Raw genomic sequence first — 20,057 nt, forward strand, 5'->3', positions numbered from 1 at the left:
TTTGCTGTGTTTACTGCAAAGCCCATTCAAGCAGCCTCCCTTCACCACAAATAAAGAATAAATCAAAGAAATAATGAAGGAACATCGTCAGGAACTCGCCTTGAGGAACAAACTGCATAATCACAGTCGAGTGGAACATCATTAAAGGCCCCTGTCTCGAAATTTTCACTTTGTGAGATTATTTAAGATACTAGTGCGAATATTAGTCCTTTTGCCACTCTGTTTCACCATTCGCAGAGTGGCAGTTCAGATGGCCGGATCAAGAATTTTTTTATTCTGGAAAAACACCAATATGTCCAAACATGCACCAAACATTGTGGTTGGTATGGTGTTCAAAAAGTTATTTCCGTGAATGCCCACTCAACTTCTATAGGGCACTCTCCTCCTCTTCCCGCCTCTCTCCTCCTTATTAGAATTTCAAGCTACACACACCGAAACGGCGCATCCTGGGGAAGTTTTTATCGTGGGACTGGCTCGAAGTGACAGTAATTCTGCACCAAGGCTGAATTTCAGATAGAGACTTCAAATACAGTATTAGGGGACAACTAAGGCCTGTACAAAGATGAAAAAAAAAATCATGTCAGGGGACCTTTAAGGGGCAGGACATATGTGAGGCATTAATAATACAGGAGAAGTCTTTGTCCAGGCCTGCTGTGAGATAATGCCCTTTGCGGCAGGAAAGGAACTGATGGATTTCTGGGGGGGCTGATGCATCACATCACATCTCCCCACCACGCCAGCGCACCCTGTTGGCTCGATAATTCTTCACACGAATGTCGCGGACAAAGCGGGGCTGGCGATGGCACTCATGAGCGATCATGGGCCGCCACCTGCTCCTCATAAAAGCAGATTCGTCCAAACGCCACATCTGTCGTGCTGTTACACTCCCCCTCCCGCCCAACACACACACACACACACGCACACACGCACACACACACACACACACACGCACACCTGAGACAGACCAGAATCATGACAACAGTTTCAATGTCACATTAGGCAATCATGGTGCCATAAACATAATCAGGAAGGGTCTACAATCTGTCAATCATGACTATCATGGAAATTGTATAATTTGATAAAAAAGTTCACCATTCACTCCGCTCATTCCCGGTATTCATATTGATGCCAGATGCTGGAAAATGCTGTCAAAATCAGACTGATTTCATATAATCTGATCCAAATGCATATTAATTCCCGGCTGGACTAGCTTCCCCACTCCTTCATCATATACTATATGCTATATACTATGGGATGATCAACCAGACCTGATTGGATAATACAGTTTATTCATTTTCCCACAATACTTTTTTTTTGTTGGATGTTCTTAATATTGTACACCTCGGATTGTGGCCCTTTAATTGTGTGCGTATGGTGGCATACATTTTTGTTTTTCAAGTTTCATGCTAGTGACTAGAACAGTGATTTAATTACACAGTTATGATGCACAATTACTCAGACTCTGATACTACAGATTTTAGATGATTTACAAAAAAAAAAAATCAAAAATTGCTTTTATGTCATGCAACGTAATTTTTTTGTAAAACTGAACAATTCAATCATGATGAGTAGTGATCCCATGATTTCTTGCAAGTAACAAACACCTAAAGGTCAATGTTCTAAGATGAACATACAATTATTGTCCCAACCCGAATTCAAATTTCGTTTTTACATCTCAAGCATGACGTAAGGTATTGTTGGCATGGAACTGGTATTTAGTCTAGGAATTAGACTTAAGACTACTATAATTCCTACAGCCAGTAACTATCGGAGGATCTATGACACTTCCCGATACATGTGCTGCCAAATGCCCTTCAGTCTCTCAAAACTGTCATCACAGGATCTGTGATTATTACCTTCTGATCTGACGCAAAGACAACAGAGATCAAAAAGCCCCTTCAAAAACAAAGTGTTTACGCAAGAAGACACAGCGAGAGGCTTAAATAAAGCCGTGCAGCAGCGGGTGGGGCGGAGGCTGATGTTGACACACTGTCTGCATGCCCAGCCCGGCTGATCGTGCATTATCTCACTGGGCATCGGCGAGCGGGAGGGACACAGTAGCCCGTAAAGAGGCTTTAATGAACTCGCCTGGAGCGGGGTGATGAATCGGCGTGTCTAAAACTTGGCGGCAAGTCCGCCACTCCTCAGACCGCCTCGCGCAGTCCCGTGCTCCCGCCTTCACCGCTCCTCCTTTCTCTCGCGCGCTCTCGGCTCTGGGGGAAGCTGATGTAACACAATGTCACAGCCATGCTAATGACGGAATGGCACAGGCACTGGCACTGCGGAGTGAGCAAGGAAAAACAGAGCAGGACAGATGAGATGGAATGGTAGATCATGTTGGGGACTGCAAATCAATTGGGTTGAGTTCTCTGTAGCAAGTAAACTCGGGGGAGTGTCTCAGTTAAGCAGCAACACTGCTTTAGGCACAGACACATAAGAAAAAAAAAGACCTGCGATGGTTAAAAGCCACCAAATCAACACTGATTAATTACTGGTGTATTAAAATGAACTGGCCTTTTAGATTAATTTAATAAATTTAAAATAATTGCTTTGGGAGACCACAAGGGGGCAATATTAAATCTACAGGCTTTTTATACCAGTTAGTTTTTGTTGTTTTTACATGAACTGTCAGACAGACCTTGTCTAACACTTCCTTATATAATACAGAATAGACACAGAGATAAAATGCTATAGTATATATTTCCAGAATATCACCAGGAACGTTTTCAGATTATTGATTCCATATAGCCTAGAAATTGTCACAGATTAGCATTTAAACCCCAGCTGGTCTTTGCAAGTACTTCTCATGCCTCAGCTGCTTTCTGATCTTTGTAATCAGGGGTTCGAATCCCGATCCGCCATGGTGCCACTGAGGTGCCACTGAGCAAAGCACCGTCCCCACACACTGCTCCCCGGGCTCCTGTCATGGCTGCCCACTGCTCACCAAGGGTGATGGGTTAAAAGCAGAGGACGCATTTCGTTTCAAAACGACAGTCACTTCACTTTCACTTTCATTTAAATGAAGTCTACCTCACCGCTGTCAGCAACACACGTCATGGCCACTACGACAGTCTTTATCTGAAGAATGTGAAACATTGTGCACCATTTGCCATTATCACCCCCTGTCCAGTGCGAACTCAAGACGTCACCAGAGTCCCTTGCAGGCAGCTCTGAAGAAAAAAAAAATAATAAAGCGACCCATACGTAGTCGGTTGCAGCGCCACTTCAAGTTATTTTTCCCCCGCTACTTAATTATTTATTTGTTCCTCGGCTCGCTTGGCACTCGTTTTGCCAGCGTGTGTGGGAGACAATATAATTGCTTCTGTATTTCTCCAATTGATTTTCCTGTGCACTTCTAATACAGTGCTCAGCCTGCACCAAGCTTCCCCACTGACAGCCTTTATTCTGCAAGCTTTTGTTTTTCTGTGCGTCTGTGTACTTAGCTGGAGTAAAAACCCATTTTCTGTCTCAGCCTTGTTAAAGGGTCAGGTTTACATGCACTGGAGGAAAAAAATCTCTCCTTATATGAGACGCCTGTGTCTGTGTATGACTGGATTTGTAGACTGTGGGGTTTGTGTATAGTATAATAGCATTTAGCAGTGTAATAATTCATTCATGGTCATAATGTGGCAAATAAGTAAATTGTCTGGCCACTGGTTCTCAGCCTGATACTGGGGGACTTTCATGAAAGACATCCTTCCTATTGTCCCACTTAAGTTCTTCTGCACTGAAGCTCAAGTTTACAGTTAATTAAGCCAACAAGGAGAAGAGCAACTCTTGCATGTGTCATTCTCTAATGGAGCCCGAATGTAGGGCCAGGCTCAGGAGGAAAGAAATGAGGGCAACCAACAAAATATAGAACTTTCTTTCCCCATTAAAAAAAAAAAAAAAAAAAAACATTTTACCTCAACTCAGACTCCTGTAGCCTGGCCATTCAGCCATGCCCCCTCCCTGCTACTATCTCACCAGGCCAAAGCTCTGGTCCCAGGGCACCCTACTCAAAGGAGGATTCAGAATAGAAGAAGAAAAGTCCCCCTGTTCCCCCCGTGGTGTTTTACATCGCATCCCTGGAAACGAGCATTCCCACATCAGTTACAGGGATCCAACGTTCGCTGCGGAGCCAAAGGAAAACAAGGTAAGGGAGCCCATTAGACCTCTGCCATCAATTAATGAGTGGCTCAGTGCTATGTCCATCCAAAAACACCGCACCATCAGCCGCCTGCCAGGCCCTGACACTGGTGAGAGACATTAATAATTGACACTGGAGCCTTAAAACTTTAAATGAATCATGAATAAGAAGAACTGGATAAGGGACGTAAGTAAGGGAAACGCCAGAAAATGGAGAATGGAGGTATATTGTCACATACTGGAAATGGAGGTATATTGTCACTATCCTTTGAAGAGAACCAAAAATAAATGGCAATGATCGCAGTTAATAAATATGGTATAAAGTAAATGATTACTGGCTCTGCATATGCTATTTTCTGTGATTGACAAATTGGAAAGATTCATACTCAGAGGAAGAACAATTCATGGGAACATGTTTTAAGAAGTAATGTGCCTGGTAAGAAAAGGCAAATAATAGATTTTTTCCATTGCATGGACGTAGTTTTGAAGAAAAGCTGGTGCATTGCTGTTGCTGACTCATAACTCTGGACATCCTACATCATAACAATACAAAGGTAACGTCAGAACCATTAATATCAGGCCATTCAAGTCTTGGTGTACTTCTCCCAAACTGCTTTAACAACAGTCGGATCCATGCTTTATTCAATTTATTTACAAAAATAAATGAATTTGTACATTTTATTTAATGTGAGCATTGATTTACATGAATATATGCATATGAAATTTTTACTTAATAATAATAATAAAAATAATATAAAGTGACATTTATTAAAACAATAGTATTTGCTGACTTTTGCTATTAAGTAAATGAATGTCATTTAGAATATTGCTCTGATTTTTAGTACTTATCAGAGACGTTCATAGCATTTCAAACTTTTCCCATTAATCAAATCATAAATGTGGGAAATGTTAATGCAAATGCTTTGGGCCAAGGTAAGAGCTTATTAAAGTCACTGAACTTGGTGGGCAGTCCAGCCAAATGACTGGGGAGCCTGATCACGCCCATCATAAAACAATGAAGGTCTTTGTTGCCATCTCAAATTAGCAGAAACCGTTCCTTGCAGTGTTTAGTTGACCTAAACACACTTGTAGTATGCAAGTGTGGAATAAAATAAATGATTAAATAAAGCCTACAGCGGCTGGAATATTCGACAGCGCCTATGAACAAACATTGGAAATGATCACGCAGAGCTGCAGCCCCGCAGCGCGAGCGAGTCTGGCTGTCTTAATCTGAGATGGGCGCTGCGTTAATCCGTGACAGCTCCAGTCAGTGACAGGGATGCCACACACAGGGGAGGCAAGCGCACCAGTGCTGTGAGTGACAGCCACTTTTCACTCAGCCAACGCCGACAAAGGGAGCGGAATACTGGAGGAGAAAATAAGGATGGATTTCATCAGGGCTGGCTTTTCCTTCCCGTTTCAGTGGTGGCGCTAATGGTCTGTCCATAGATTTTAGAGATCAGGAGAAAACACGGATCTGCCTGACAGGTCATTCGTTAGAGAGAGAGCAGAGAGCAGAGAGCCTGCTGCCATGACAAAGCATTTTGGGTCTCGTGTAAAAAAAGTAGAAAAGCAATGTGGGGGAGTCTTCCCAACTTAATTTCTCCTCCTCTCTTTGCCCACCCGCTCCCGTCCAAAACCCAGGAGAATTCAGTCACCTGCACAGACAGTCTGGCCCCGAGAAAGGGAGATGATTGTTTTCGCTCAATTGGCGTATAATTCTGCAAATGGATGCCATCAGAAAGTAGTCTTCTTTGGTTGAGGAGAAAAAAGTTCTTAAATGACATTTAATCTTTCAATTTCGGAATAGGCTGCAGATTGTGTCGGTCTGGAGGAAAACAACAAAACATGTAGGCTGTTCTCTGAACTCAAGAGCAGAGTGAGCGAATGCCAAGTACTTCAGACAGTGAACAAGGCCTCCTGTATGCGACTGTTATAGTAATAATGCATGCAAACAGTACATGGATCCAAACAATCTGGATCAAAACATTCTTTACTGGATATGCAACAATATAAAACCATAGTCACGTGCTCAGATTCACATCTAATTAAAGATACGTAATGTAGCATTACTTTAACATTAATGTCATAAAAAATGCCAAAAGAAAACATTTATTCATACGATTTTGAGATTGTGGTGCATTAAACTACAGGCCTTTTATACCAAGTTAAGCTGCTCACCAGACAACTTGCTTGCATGTTCACAATCACACAGCTCCATTGCTCCACTGAATACCAATAAGCCTTTGCTACTGAAAACTAGATTTTTGCATATTCATCAATTTCTTTATATTCATCAGTAATTTGTATGGAAATCATGCATACTAATCCAAAATATTATGAAGGTCATCTACCTATTCGGAACCATGATAAAAAAGTTGACCTTCACTGCCTCGCTTTAAAATAATTTGGTGTGTGATTTGGTGTATGCCCCAATGGTCTTGATGCAGCTTAGACAATATGACCCTCACATAGTCAGTTTTGATTCTGATATTTCCACAGAGACATGCAATTTCATCAATTATGGCTGTAAGAGTATATTGCTCTCCCCGTCTCTATCACACACACCATTTATGAGTGTGAAGCCAATCAAAGCCTAGAACAAGCCAATTGCCCTTCAGACTATTTTAATTTTAGGAAGGTGACTTAAGCCAAAACACTCTGCGTTGTATTTCTAATTCTGAATGCCGTGTTGGAGATCAAGGCCAAGACGATGGCTCTGTACAATAAATGTATCCACATGACTCCATGCTTTTGATGTGAGGCCTCCTTTGAAGTCCACTGTTCTTTCAAACAGGACTGAGCTAAGTAGCTTGAACAGTTTTTGAGTTGGGTCAGTATTCACTTTTGCAGGTGAAATGGTGGAAAAGAGAAGAAACGGCATGATTGTATAGGTCAAAACACACCATCGTTTTTTATCACAGTGCTGTTATATTCCTCACAGCAGAACCACCCCTCCAAGATGGGCCTGCTGAGATAGCTTCATAGTTTGTTATAATTGTGCACCAGTCCACCTACTCGGCAGGTTTATTTGGGCTTGGCTCTGCTTTCCGTGCCAACTCAGGAATAACAAGCATCAGAAGCTAATTTTCGTACACCCTAATTGCAATTTTCAGCCCCAATTGCAGCCTAATGACAGGCAAGGAGAGAGACTTGATATCCACAGTCTCGATAGAGACAAGCTGCCTGTGAGGGATGTTTTTAAAAAGAACACCACAGCATGATTGGGCAGTGGTGGCCTAGGAGAAAAGGAACCAGCACATAATCGGAAGGGTTGCCACAGTGGTGCCCACACAATACTACATGGCCGCCTGTCATGGCTTCCCACTGCTCACCAAGGGTGATGGTTAAATGCAGAGGACACATTTCGTTATGTCACCGTGTGCTGTGCTGCAGTCCTTCACAATGAAAATCACATCACTTTCACTTTCATGATCCTTCATTCATTCAATGCAGGAGTAGAGGGGAGTTTTTGGAAAAGTGAAAAAATGCCTCAACCTCATGTAAAAAAAAAAGTTCTAAATGACTTTGTGTTGTTCAGGAAAGCTAGCAGAGCTCTGCATGGACATCTTGGAAGAGCAGACACAGATGAGTGAAGCAGAACATGGAATTGCAGGGGTGGAGCAACCAGCTGTAGGAGCTAAAGCCGGTTGGTTCGTCATGCCAGCCCCCTGCCGAGACCGGTCAAGCTGGCAGAATAGCATACGCCTACTTGGGAGGGGGACAGGCCGGTATTCACTTCATTCATGGCACTGCGGTGGACGGCTGTGTGAGAAGCATACTGATCAGCTTCAGATGAGATCCTGTTAGCACAAGAGCACAGTTTTCTATATGAAATAAAGGAGAAAACCACACTGCCGTTATCAGCAAAAACTCTACCTTCTGTCCTTAAAAACATCAAGTGATGAGAATAGACCATGAACAGGTCTGTAGGGTTACCAGATAGTCCATGTCTAAGGGCACAATCGATTCAATTCAATATATTTGGATTTCACTCAAGAACTTGCTGTTATATAGTTATCACAGGAACTAAACTAAACTAAAAAAAGAGTGATTTACCAGTAGTTGGCACCAACTATGATATTTTAATTACTTTTAACTGGAGGGCTTCATACTATAACTGTGTCATGCCATTCACCTATCCAATGTCACTCTGAATAAGGGCATCTGTGAAATGCCATAAACGTAAAGGTTCCATCAATTTTACTATTTAGGATTCTGTTCTGAGAACTCGAACCTCACTGTGAGAAAAATATGTGAATTGCTACCAGCCATTGTCTTCAAAAGTCATATTTTTATTTTCTATAAAACACAAAATAATTCAAAAACAATATAACATTACCTTAAATTATTCATTACTGTGACATTTTTTTTAATTACAAAATTGAGTCAAAACAGTAATAAGCACAGCATTAGCATAATATTTAGATGATCTTCAGTTCAGCGCTGGGGGCTAAGACTGCTGATATCTTGTCCTTCTTTGAGAGATTAAGAACACTTTGAGAATGTCATATACCAGACGCCCTTATCCCGAGCAACTTACAATCAGTAGTTACAGGGACAGTCCCCCCTGGAACAACTCTGGGTGGTAAGTGGGATTTGAACCTGAGACTCTGATGTCTTCTGGTTTATTTATGGCGAGTGTATTACCCACTTGACAACTAGCCCCCGATTAGTTGTAACGCAACTAGTGTAGCAGGCAGGGGGTGAAAGGTGAACAGGGTTTCAACCAAACCCCAATAACAATCAATAAAACCCCCAAAACACCAAAAGAGCAATGTCAGATGCGTTTAAATGTAACAAGAAGCCCGATGCACCCTGAAAAAACACATTCTGTGTTCTCACATCAGATCATTCAAACAGAAGGCTACATGCCTTGCTGGATCTTCTCATACCGAGATGGAGATGCATTGCATTGTTTGTTACGGTTCATTGCAGGCAGGCCAGGCTGGGCACACGCATTTAAACGGCACGTAAAACACAAGCGCTGCTCATCCACGCCGAGGGCACCGGAGCATCCTGCCGGCGCATGTCGCTCGCTCATACCCAGCTGCACTGTTTATGCATCGTAGGCCCCTGATGAAACAAGGGACCCAGCATGCAAACTCACACAAAAGGTACAATTCAGCGTTATCTTTCAGTCTGACTTGCTTTTATCACGTCTGAGGACAAGGCCTTGTCATGTTGGCTTCTCATAACATGAGCCTTGCAATACTGTCACTCCGAATACACTTACACATCGTTAAAAACATGGATTATGCAAATATCATCATAACCTCAGACGTTCATTTAGATCTTTTTATTAGAACTAAATATTAAATATGCCAATATGTTTGGTACGTCTCCCTTTTTCAGCAGATCCCTGTGTGTTGCTGCGCCTCCTCCTCTCGCCACGGGAAGCTGGCTAAGCTCCTTCCTATATGAGCCGTCACGGCTCCCTAGATTGGACTGAATCCATTGAGAGGAGAACAGGCAGGGCCAGGTCGGGGGGGGTGGGCACCGGCGACGTCCCCTCCATGTGCTGCGGGAGTCGCACGCCCGGGCACCGTTTACCGACAGCTCTTAAAATAGCCCGACGTCTTCACACCGAGCAGTTTAATTTGCGGGGGCTTAATTAAAGCGAATGGATGGGATTTGTTCAAATTAATGGGCAGGCTTTGCCGAAGTCCTGACTGGCTACTGTGGTTTATCTGAGGAGATTCGTATGACGTTAATTAGACGTCCCAATAAACCCACGCCGAGCATGTTTCGCTGATCTTACAAGGCAAGCTGTTTAACGTGATCAAGCCGCCTGTTAATGCAACACGGCCCTGCGCGGGTTATTAGTCACGTTACGCAGCCGCAGCTGCCACAGAACCACGCGCTTCACGCGCATGCCCGGCAGCAATAAATCCCGGCGCTCGGGCTGACACCTCGCGCGCGGCTGTCAGGTGTTTGCCACTTCGCTCTTTATCGTGGCAGTGGGCCCGAGGAGCTGCAGGAACGCTCCAGTAAACCTGCGGCGAGTGAGCCTGCCCGGGGGCGTGGCGGCTCTGCTGACCTCTGACCTTTCCCGAACCGTCAGCGATTTAGTTATTTCTGGAGTGCGCGGCCAACGGGTTGTTAGGGGACTGAGGTGCCATCTCCCGATCAGCAAGAACCGACACGTGACTCCATTAGAAAATGCAGGGCGCTGTTTTCAAATGTGCCACGAGGGTCCTCAGGATAAACCTAAATAACTAGACAAAACGTTAAATGGTGCTTATGGCGGTTATCTGTGTCTGCTTTTTGTTGGCGCGTAATTATTTCTCTTACAAGATGGGAGGAGCCCAATGATTGACAGCTCTCATGCAAGCTACTCCACATTCTGGTTGATTTACCACAAAACTGTGCTTCTAATCAACTTATTTCACACGGGCAAACAAGCCCCAGGTTTTATCACATAGCGCTGCGCTCAGCGGCGGTTTGGAAAAAAGTGCCCGTGGAGTGATATTTTGACGTGTGAAAAGTGCAGACTGTTTAAGAAGATGCTAGAACCTCTCAACCTTGCAGGCCACACTGCAGGTACACAAGCCTAAATAATCTCTTCCCTCTGACGGAATGAAGCAGGTCCCAGAAGAAAATCAGTTTTGTTTTTGGGTAAACAAGGCTGTTACGATTTAACGTGGATAAACGCCATCTAGTATAATATTCAGACCTTTGATACATATTGCATTGGCAGAAAGTGGGAAAAGCCACAGAGACACATATCCACACAGACAGAAAAGGGGAATAAGTAAATGGAATATTCGAGTCAGAACCATCTCATTAGTCAGCGTTCCCCTGCTTCTGATCTCCGAAAATCAAATGCTCGCCCCTCCTGCCATTAGCACCTTTAACGCCGCAAAAGCCACTTAAAAGCATGTGCTGCAGTCATTATCATGCTGTGGTGGGAACAAGCCGGGGGAAGCTGGCAGAGGTTAACAAAGGTAGGTAATCAGGCAGTAGCGTCGCTGGTTTGTACATAGCAACGCGTTCAATGAAAGGTTCTATGCCGAAAGGTAGACATGCCAAGAGATTTCACATTAACAGGAATTGGGGGGCGGGGTCCCAGCTCAGTGCTATTCCTGGATCTAGGAAGGATCTTCTTTGGTGGGGACAGGATGGCGGCACAATAATTCAGGTGTCTTCCTCTCGCCTGATACAGAGTGACTTTTAGCTCTGCAGCCATCTACCTGAATTGGTTCTTCTCCATCCAGACCAGTGTGTTCATCCATGGAGTCACATGTCACATGACATTGCAGACCCTACACACATTCCCAGTCTACACCTGCTTCCAACCAGCATCACAACTTTGGGTTTCTTCGGGAAAATCTCAGACTCATATATTCAGGGAACACCTCCTCTTCTAAACTCAAACCTTATTTGGTTCAAATTGAAATCTCAAATGGACCAGGATTTGTCTCCCATGTTAACGCGTTAAAGCTTTTCCTCACGATCAGTTCTGTGATCCGAACAAAACTCTTCCTAGTAGATCGGGGAATAAGAAGACCATTATGATAAAAAGTGAGTCAGCACCCCATTTTGTCATATTGGTCAGCCCGAAAAGGAAAAAAAAACAAAACATTTTTTTTATAAAGTGTTAAATCCTATTTACACACAAACTGTAAAGAGTGGACTTTTATTACAGTCCAGCTCGGCCGGAAAATAATGAAATAATACCCGCCGCCGCGCCCTTTGCTCTGCCCGTCAGCACTTCCTACAAATAACACAGCACAATAAAATCAACGGAACACAGGGGCCACAGGCAGTTTCAAGGGCCGCCGACGGCAATCTATAAAACACAGTAATGGGTCACCTGTCACCGGGCGTGAAAAGCGAGGATCTACGGCGCCTCCTCCCGCTCTCCAGGGACCTCAATTAATCACGGCAGAATTGAATGAATGCGCGCAATCGGAGCTGTAAGCTAAGCCCGTTACCACCGCCGTTCCGCTGGATGAAATGCGATGATGGCACTAATTGCGAGACAGAGGGGGGAGAAGAAAAAAAAAAAACGAAAAGAAAATGTAAAAAAAGAAACGGCTGACCCACACCCGGTGGAGAAGGCTGTGGCGGGGAGCGTGGCCCGAAGGGCAGATGAAGGTTCACAGCAGAAAGGGTGAGCGCGGGACGTCAGGCCTCGGAGAGGAGGTCCGAGGAGGAGGCCACCGTCAACCCAGAACCATTTAGAGCCGCGCTGCCCAGGGGGCTAATATGGAACTGACTTACATTTACGGCATTTATCAGACGCCCTTATCCAGAGCGACTTACAATCAGTAGTTACAGGGACAGTCCCCCCCTGGAGGCGCTCAGGGTTAAGTGTCTTGCTCAGGGACACAATGGTAGTAAGTGGGATTTGAACCCGGTCCTTCTGGTTCATAGGCAAGTGTGTTACCCACTAGGCTACTACCCACTAGGCTACTTTTTACAAGAACTTAAAAACACACACAGACACGATAAGAAAACAATTTCATTCAGACATGTTGAGAATTTTGATTGGTTGTAGGAACTTGGTGCTAAAGCGCGAATGGTCAGTGGGGGTAAAAACAGCATGGGGTTTGGGGGGCATCCCCTACTGCTGGTCATGTTGGTCGACCCACTGGGTTAAACTGGTCAGATTGTTCTTGTCGCTCCATCCGGTCATAATGAAGGCTGTGACCGGGTTTTTCATGTATCTCTTTTGGACCAACCTGTAACCTGCACAAGATAAACCCCCAACATTTCTGAAACGTGTGTGTGTATGAGAGAGAGAGAGAGAGAGAGAGAGAGAGAGAGAGAGAGAGAGAGAGAGGGAGAATTCTGCCTGCAATTAAACCCTTAACAAGGACTCTGCATTTAATTACGGCTCCATTTTTACACCGAGACCCCGTCGCGAATCCTTCTCACCGTTTGCGTATCACGCATACGAACCCGGTGTCGGGATTCGGCGGGCAGCTACCGCATCGGAATCGATACCGGCGATAGATCCGTCGGTCCGAGGACCGCTCCGCTTTAGCACACGCGTGTGAAGACACGCACTTTTACACCTGGTGCCGTGGGATTTTTCTCCGGCACATTCACGGTGCGCACGCTTGTAACGTTATTATAATATTACAATTTACGATATGAAAGCACTTGCTATGTAAAAGCAGGGCAAAGAACATTTCCATTCCACATTTTCTATACCATACAGCATTTCTATAGCAGTATTTTATAAAGCGGGGAGTTTATATACGTGTATAAATAACCTACCTGTCGTTATAATGTTAACTGCTGGCGAGAAAACGACCCCTTCATTTGCTCTCCATAATCAAAGAAGAAATAATTTCCCGTGTGCCAGATCGCTCCCGGGGAGGAGAACGCATGACAGGAGCATGAATGCACGGAAACTTGCTCTGGATTCGAAGACTCCCAGACGCGCAATTCCCTGAGTCGAGAGGAGTCTGGAACAAGATCTCCGCGCCGTGTGGCAACAACTCTCCTCCTCGCGGGTCAGCCTCGCAAAAGTTCGCAACTTCGGCGCCGAGGACGAGCGTGGGTTTTTTTTTATTTATTTATTTTAGTATTATTATTATTATTATTATTATTATTATTATTTAAAGGTGGAAGTGACGCTCGGGCCCGCGGGGTTGTGCGTCCTGCGCCGCTCCTGGTGCGCCTCCGGCTGCATGCTGTCCGCCGCCTCGCTCCTCGCCCGGAAAGGAGGCGCTGGGACTGCGGTCGGGCCCGACGCGGAGGCGAGAGATCCTCGCGTCTGAAGCGCCGCCTCGGCCGCGCAGGGGGATCCGGCCGCCGATCACGGCGGTGAAATGGCGCCGCCTGGCGGCCGTCGGTGGAACTCCGGGTCCGGCATGGAGCTGGTCGGACTAGAAATCTTTAGAAGTGCCCAGAACATACAGCAGCGACATGATTGTGATGGATGCCGGTGGTGGCCTAGCGGTTAAGGAAACGGCCCCGTAATCGGAAGGTTGCTGGTTCGAAACCCGATCCGCCAAGGCATAAGGGTGGTAGTAGCCCAGTGGGTAACACACTCGCCTATGAACCAGAATACCCAGGTTCAAATCCCACTTACTACCATTGTGTCCCTGAGCAATGGTAGTGTCTGAGTGTCTCCAGGGGGACTGTCCCTGTAACTACTGGTTTTAAGTGGCTCTGGATAAGGGCGTCTGATAAATGCTCTAAATGTGCCTGTCATGGCTGCCCACTGCTCACCAAGGGTGATGGTTAAAAGCATTGTGTCACCGTGTGCTGTGCTGCAGTGTATCACAATGACAATCACTTCATATTAATCATTCATTTATTTAAAAGTGAAGATAGATTTGTACCTTGTAGATTGGTTGTCTTATTACTCGGTTGCTAATTGCGTGCAACACATCCCATCACATCATTTTAGCTTTGATTTCATTGTTGTAGTTTTTTTTTTTCAAAATTGCATTATAAGTGTAAAGTTTCATGCCTGCAAATATGACGTTTAAATCAAATTCAGCCCATAATCGAGTCACAGCAGCACTAATAAGCTAAGTCATGTGAATAAGCAAAATCTAGAGTGTAATTGTTGTTGGCACGGTGGATTTGCAACCTAATTTGAAAATTTGAAAAGCATCCAAATTAGGTGCTGTCATTTTCGGTCATTTGAGGCCACATGGTGACTAGCATTTTCCAGGCTGAAGCAATGCACATTTTAAAGCCTGCAATTAGAGATCATTACTGGCTCAAAGGTTCACCTTGAAATGGACTGGCACCCTGCCCAAGGTTTGTTTCGGTTTTGTGATTACGAGGGACAGACCCCAACCCTGACCTCAACAAGCAGGTACCATAAATTAATGGATGGGTAATGGTTACAGCACGGGATAATCTAATTCAAGATATGTGAAGATTCTCAGTCATCCATGTAAAAGTTCGAGGTATAACAGGGTATTGTTGTACCTGAAATTGACATCATAGGTTTCCAAATCATCATGATATGTGAGTGGTCTGTTCCATCCAACTGTCTCTTTGCCTTTCAGAATATGTTTCATATGAATGCTCTTCTCGTCCCCATAAAACAAATGTCAGAATGATTTCCTGTTCATTGATAAGGAGGCATAAAAGAAGGTGTGAAGAAGGAACGTAGTGTGAGGTCTTCACAATTTTAAGCTGCATTCAAATAAAGTTCTAAAATAGAATGAACAGAAAAAGGTAAATCAGTCACTAGCAGCGTCTTTTTGCAAAAGACATGTAAAAATGGGAGTTCATTTCCGCTCTGTTTCCCACCACCCCTCACTGTCCACCATGACCTTGCAATGGAAAAAAAAAAAAGAAGGGCCAAACCCAACAGGACACCGATCAAAATAACAGGGCCGGCCTGCGGCCTCCCTAGTCCTAGCCCGAAACCTTCTTTGTCTTCTCTGCAGATGCGGAGAAGACAGCCTGAAAAAAGTGTGCCGGATAAAAAGAGAGAAATGGAGCCGTAATGGTCTCAGGGATGCAATAATTGCATCCCAGGGATGAAATAATTCAAATGGCCGCTGCTGTCAATGCCCCCAGATTCAACAGGTCTTCATACTCTGCGACATGTATTTATTTGTTTATTTGTTTGTTTGTTTGTTCCTTTATTTACCCTTTTGCATAATTTCAGCTAACTAGGTTTCAATAGAAGAGGCACCTTGCAGGGTTCATGAGCGCTATGCCTTCCTTCGCTGTGGGGTAATTAAGATCATGAACCATTCACAGGGTGAGGAGTAGGCCTCTAGCTTTTATTTATTTCCACCAGTTCCCTCATAATGTTCTGAAAAATATTTAAACAGCTTGTTGACAAACTGACCACAGGGTGGTGTGTGACGGGATTTTTAAGGTTGCCCATAATGCTTGGTTTGCCTGCACCACTAGATGGTGTTGCAGGATGTAAAATAGAACTGTCTCTCGAACTGGCCTGTCACGATCCGGTCCGAAATGGGGTTAATCCGGTCCGGGATCATTGTTGTCATGTGTAATGTTCCCTAATCGTTTTCACCTGTATCAATTGTATAAAGCTGCCCTGTTCGTTTCTGTTCGCCTTCAGGTCTTTAACGATATGTTCCATGTTTACCAGTGTCAATGTCTCGGATGTCTCCCCTGTCTTGTGCTTCACCAATTAAACCCCGGTTTCGTGATGTCAGGTGAGAGCGTCCTTCATTCCTCATCTCCTCGTCACTCTTCGTCCTGCTCTCTGTGCACCCGCCTCATCATGCCCGCATGGACGTGACATGGCCAAGACGTGCTGAGACAAAATGCAATATAACTTGGGCAACCTTCATTTACAAGTGATATTAGCATCTAGTCCACCTCCAGTTCAATGTCTTAGTCAAAATTGTGAGTGAGCCTGCTTGCAACTTCATCTGTTCTTGATCTTTTTCTTGGAGAGAAGTGTTGACACCAGGCCATCCTCCAGAAGTCTTCACCTCTCTGTGCGTGCAGATCCACTCACACCTGCCTGCTGCCATTCCTGAGCAAGCTCTGCAACGATGGCACCCCGATCCAATCTTAGTAGCAGCAATATCCTTGCCTGTGAATCTCTTTTTATGCAACGCAATGATAACTGAAGGTAACCATGGTTAATAGAGGAAGAACAATGGTTTCAAGTATCACCCTCCTTTTAAAGCTGCAGTCTGTTATTCTAACTGAATGATCTGCAGCCTTGCACTTGTCAAAACTCTCAAGTGTGTTATCAACAGGATCTACAGTCCTGATCTCAGCAGGTCCTTTTGTGGCAGGGCTGAAATGCAGTGGAAATGTTTTTTGAGGGGGCAAAGGGGAACTTTGCAATTCATCTGATCACTCTTCATAACATTCTGGAGTGTATGCAAATTCATATTATAAAAAACTAAAGCAGGAAACTTGCTTGTGTCATTTTCAAAATTTTTGGCCACAACAAAGTGACTATGTAAAATGTGTAAATAATCTGCAGTTAACAGAAAAGGCCAGCAGAGAGCAGAGTTTGCTGACTGACCAAAGAAAGAGCTGCTTTCTGAATTCCTAATAAATTTCCAATGAACTTAATGCAATTTCTGCCAGACTGTGAGTAGAATAAAACCAACTGAGCTCTATAACAAGCACATATCTAAAAGCCAGTGGGCCAGAAAGTTGAATGTAATAAGTGTTACAACACTGTCATGTTCCCCACTAAAGAATGTCAGATGATGAATTTTGTAGGTCATATGGCCTGTCAAATCACAGAATGAGAAGCAATTGCATTCAGGAGCAAGGGAAATGGATTACTAGCACAAGTAATGAGAACTACGCCATCTTCTGAAATTGCTTTGCGTGTAATTATATTTACAAAATATATTGTCCCTTATCAGTGCCTGGTGATTAAAGCCATTTGTCTAAAGAGATGGAGCAAGTTAGGTGTGGCTAAGAAATTAAAAAGCCAAAATGTTTTTCACCATGCAAGCATCATCTACCAGCCATGGAACACCACAGAATGTTAATGAAACCACATTCTATATGAACCGAGATCTCTGGTAACTCAGTATTTTATTAATGTCACCGCAAACCAGTAATTACATTCTGGATGCATTTTCAGCAAAAACAATCTTACATTTTGCATGCAAGTAATAAAGTTGCACATGTTTTCTGCAATGCCACAAAAAAGCAATAGAAACAGTAAAAAGTTACTGCTCAGTTCTGAGTGCAAACAATGACAGAAGCTCACATTATTTTCATTCACATTTATAGCATTTATCAGACGCCCTTATCCAGAGCGACTTACAGGCACAATCCCCCTGGAGACACTCAGGGTTTAAGTGTCTTTCTCAGACACACATTGATAGTAAGTGAGGTTTGAACATGGGACTATTACCACATTGTATTTTTCATATTCATATGACTAATACAATTTTGTTTCATCTCATAGACTAAACAGAGCAAAATGGGTGGTGAGGCTTAAGGAATAGCTGATAAAAAATTAAGACTTTTTCAAATCAGAGAAAACTGATACCCAGTCATGGATATTGGGATATTTTAACTGTGTGTTTAATGCAGTCGTACATTTCTCCGACAAAGTGGGGTCCCCCGATCTGAGACAATTTTGGTGGTCAGTCCAGACCAGAAAGGGAGTGTCACACCTTTACAACTAGTGTCGCCTCTCCTCGAGCGCCCACTTGACCGCTAGCAGCTCACGGTCCCCCACCCCGTAACGCTCTTCCGGGAGAAGAAGCAACACAGGTGTGCAGTTTCTGGCCTAGGCCACGTTGGGAGAGGACACCACCAGCACCCATATCTGACGTGTCCTCTTCCACAAAAAAAGTGAAGGGTTTTGAATGTTGGAGGACAGGGGCGGTGGTGAAATGAAGGCACAGGGACTTGAAGGCGTGGATGGCATCTGTGGTCATGTGAAAAGGCCGTGTTGAAGGTTTGGTGAGAGCAGTGAGTGGGGCTGTGACTGTACTGTAGCCACAGATGAAGCTACAATAGAAATTCGCAAAGCCACGAAACTGTTGTTGGGGGAAGGCACATTTTTCCAGCTTACAGTACAACCGGTGAGTGAGCAATCTCTTTAGGACTGCTCTCACATGTTGGATGTGGGTTTCCAGGGTAGGTGAGTAAAGGTAGCCATACACCCACTGTCCCAGCATGTCGTGGAGAGCATAGTTGATGAACTGCTGAAAGACGGCGGGTGCATTTCACAGTCCAAAGGGGATGATAAGTGATTCAAAGTGACCGATGGGTGTGATGAATGCCACTCGTCGCCCTCTCAAATGCGGATCAGATTGTATGCCAAGCGCAGCTCCAGCTTCTTGAAATACTTGGCATCTGAGAGGGCATCAAGGGCAGTGTTGGTGAGTGGCAAGGGTGTTCGATTTTTAACTATGAAGAAGAACCCTGCCGTGGCCGGTGAGGTATATGCGCAGATGGTGCCATTCTGGAGTGCCTCTGCCACAAACTGCTTCATGGCCAATTGCTCTACTTAAGAGAAGGGAGTAGAGATGTCCTCTAGGTGGCATGGTTCCTGGTAGCAGGTCAATGGCCATGTTGCCCTTCCGATGAGTGGCATCTGGGCAGCTCTGGATGGGCTGAAGATGGCGGCTAGGTCGTGATAACAGGCAGGGACGGTGACTAGGATTGGACGTGGTGGTTCTGATGTTGACATGGAGGATGTCCACAAAGGTGGTGGTGGAGACTGCGTGCTGGTTCCACTCCAGGACGGCTGAGAGGGTGAGTCAATGAGGGGGGAGGAAGAGGCCCAGTTGATCGCGCTGCTCCAATCAACTGGGTGACCCGTTTCCTGGACGGATGGGGCAGACTGCGAGGTGGTGTGAAGCGCACACAGGCCCTCCCAAAATCATTGCTCTCTCTCCTGATCAGTGAGGAGAGCTGCATGGGTTCCCCCTGATTATCTGGATGAGTGGCAGCGGGTCGAGGGAGCCCGGTGCACGACCAGATTTGAAATGGTAGTTCTCTCAGCAGGTGGCGGGCGATACATAGAGCCAGTTGGATAAGGGCTCCATATATCCCTGGCATCTCCCGACTGACCAACTTGCCGCGGATATAATAAATCATCTGGAGGGCATGGGCGTCCAACGGAGTCTTGTTAGCCAGGGTCCGTAATTTTGCGGAGAATTGGCTGACTGATGAGGAACCCTGGCGCAGATGGTAGAGCTGCGACAAGATATTTACATTTGCAGCATTTATCATACGCCCGTATCCAGAGCAACTTACAATCAGTAGTTACAGGGACAGTCCCCCCCTGGAGCAAATTAGGGTTAAGTGTCTTGCTCAGAGACACAATGGAGGTTAGTGGGATTTGAACCTGGGTCTCCTGGTTCATAGGCGAGTGTGTTACCCACTAGGCTACTACCACCCACGTCCTTCACGCCGTCTGGATGTCAGAACATAGTTTTCAATTCTGCCACAAAGGCTGGATACGTCAGTGACATGGAAGTGGGGGCGTTAACCACAATGGCCATTCTGGGGCGGGGCCAGTCAGCAGAGAG

At 44.9% G+C, this 20,057-nt stretch overlaps 1 protein-coding gene across 1 annotated transcript in view; it reads right to left on the minus strand.

Moving 5' to 3' along the window:
* The window catches only part of LOC114800707 (chemokine-like protein TAFA-2), a 61,641-nt gene extending 47,798 nt beyond the window's left edge, over positions 1 to 13,843 (minus strand). The window contains exon 1 of the mRNA XM_028998410.1: positions 13,357 to 13,843. The gene's annotated coding sequence lies outside the window, so the exon portion shown is untranslated. The remainder of the gene's footprint in view (positions 1 to 13,356) is intronic.
* Between the last annotated feature and the right edge of the window lie 6,214 nt (positions 13,844 to 20,057).

The sequence above is a fragment of the Denticeps clupeoides genome, chromosome 12 (assembly GCF_900700375.1).
Source record: "Denticeps clupeoides chromosome 12, fDenClu1.1, whole genome shotgun sequence".
NCBI classification, from domain to species: domain Eukaryota; kingdom Metazoa; phylum Chordata; class Actinopteri; order Clupeiformes; family Denticipitidae; genus Denticeps; species Denticeps clupeoides.